Raw genomic sequence first — 2,706 nt, 5'->3', positions numbered from 1 at the left:
GCATTTAAGCTAGCACACTTTCTTCGTCTCTTGGTTTGGGGTTCATTTTCATCATTTTTTCTGACCAATTTACTCTTTTTGCCCTTTGAGTTTTCCTTTAGGGTATACCCTCTTTTCATTTTTTAATTTTCTTCGTTTGTTTAAAAAATATGGAACCTTTGCAGCATGCAAGGATGAACATATTTGGCTCTTTTACAACCAATCATAAAAAATTAAACCTATTGGTATAGGAACCTAATAGTGGCTCCACTTGGGGATGGCTTTTCCTGGTGAAAAGTCAAGAACAACAGGTCAGAGGGCCTTCTGTTCAATTCTTGATGTAATCTGAAATTTCCTTCTGTTGTAGACAAAATAGTACCTTTGTAAAATTTGAGTGACTCTCATGAATTAATTTATTTAGTTGCAGTTCTGTTTAGGCTACTCTGTCTGAACATTTTCCCTCATTTTCACAGTTCCCAAGTCTGCTTTTTAACTTCTTCTGATAAACTCAAAATGTAATACCATAAGGTGGGAGAATTTCTTGTCTTTCCCTCAAAATCTGCTACATCTCATTCCCTATCATATTGCTGTAATAAATTGCAGAAAATAAACACTATTATGTACAAAATAAAGTGTTGATTTCTTCAAAAAAACTGATCAAAATAATGTTTCAACATTCGACCATTTACTAGCCCATCATCTGCCTCTGTACCATCTAATCTTTTCAGAAAATAGGTGTTGTTTCCTTGTACAACTTGAACAACAAAAGGTCCTTTCCAAAGAAAATCAAATTTTCCATGTTTCCCTTTATCCTCTCTTCTATAATCCCACTTTAAAACTTTATCCCCAATGAAGAAATCCTCTGCTTTGGTTCTTTTATCAAACATCTTTTTCAGTTTCTCTTGTAGAACCTGACTTCTCTGATATACTTCCTCTCTAGTCTACTGTAAGTGAATAGTTTGATTGATCCTTCTTTGAATATCATTAGGTTCTACTTGCATTTCTTGCAGCAACTTTATCACTGGGATTCCAAAGGATGAAGGGAATCTTGCCTCCATCCCATAAACCAATTCATATGGGATTATTCCAATGGATCTTTTGATGGTCAATCTGTCTGCCCATAGTGCATTTACAAGTTTTTTATGCCAATTTTTCTTATTCTCCTCCAAGACTTTTTTTATGATGTTGATTAAGCTTTTGTTGGATGACTCAGCTAGACCATTACCTTGGGGGTAATAGGCTGTGGAGTGGCCCAAGGTAATGTGGTACTTATGACAAAAATTGATCATTATTTTGGATTTAAAGGCAGTAGCATTGTTTGTAATAATCTTCTCCGGACAGCCAAATCTGGGCAAGATGTTGGTTTCTAAGAATTGCATGATGATTGGGTCGTTGGCTTGCCTGCAAGGGGTAGCTTCTATCCACTTGGTAAAATAGTCTGTTGCTGTCAAAATCCACCTATGTTGACCAGAGGACGAAGGGTGGATTTCCCCAATGAAGTCTAAACTGCATTGTTGAAATGGTCTTTCTGTGGAAATGGGTTTTAGAGGTAAAGGTAACAGCTTTCTCTTGCCTTCAAAGATCTGGCATTTATGTAAAGAAACTACAAATTTTTTCACATCAACAAACAGGGAGGACCAATAAAAACCAGCTCTTAGAATTTTATCAACTGTTGACTTCCAATACAAGTGTCCTCCGTAGTCTCCTGCATGAAATTCCTTGAGTATTTTGTTAGTTTCATCCTGTATTAGGCAATTTAGCAAAATACCTTCATGATTTTTCCAAAATAAAACATTGTCTATAATACAAAACTTTGATACCTTCATTTTCAAGAATCTCTTTTTAGTCCTGGATAACCCCGGAGGAGCTTGCATGTTTAAAAATACAAAACATATGTCAACATACCAAGGTGATTGTAAAAAGGCTTGATTGATCTATGGAGTTGCCATCTCCTGTTCATTATCCAGTTCATTTATGTCAAGGGCTTGAAAATTGGTTTCAGTGAACAACTTGGCTAATCCCTGTCCTTTTATGAGTTTTGTAGGCTTGATTTCAATGTCATACTCTAAAATGTTAGCTATCCATTTGCCCCTTTCACCTTCAATTTCTTCTTGAGTTAGAATGTCTTTGACCACGGCATTTGGACATAAGCTATGACATGTGAATATAAGATGTAAACTCTGAAATCCTTGATGGCTTTTACAAGGGCATAAGCTTGTTTTTCCATGATCTGATATTTTAAAGGTGCATCTCTAAGTGCTTTGCTGAAAAAAGCAATGGGCTTCTCACACCCTTGGTCATCTTCTTGCAATAGGACAGTAGAAATAGTATGCTCAGATGCAAAGGAAAACATCATGAAATCTCTATCAAACTTGGGGCTCGTGAGGACTGCTGTTTTCGTCAAGGCTATTTTGATGTCCTCAAAGGCTTGTTTAGCTTCCATTGTCCATTTGACTTTAGAATCTTTCTTCAGCATATTATTCAATAGTCTTATCAGTTCGGCCAAGTTGGGAATGAACCTCCTTAGGAAATTAATCTTTCCTAAAAAAGCTTGCAGTTCTTTGACGTTTCTTGGGTGAGGCACTTGGAGGATGGCTTGGATTCTGTCCGGGTCAATTCTGATGCCATCTTTCGAAATTCTGTGACCTAGGAGTTTGCCTTCTTCTAGGCCAAACAATGATTTCTTTGGGTTCAATGATATGCCATATTTTCTGCAAATTAGGAATA

Source organism: Pinus tabuliformis, chromosome Q (genome assembly GCF_031772625.1).
Source record: "Pinus tabuliformis cultivar Carrire ecotype Pingquan chromosome Q, CPIR1, whole genome shotgun sequence".
Taxonomy (NCBI): domain Eukaryota; kingdom Viridiplantae; phylum Streptophyta; class Pinopsida; order Pinales; family Pinaceae; genus Pinus; species Pinus tabuliformis.
Note: the sequence above shows the minus strand (reverse complement) of the source record.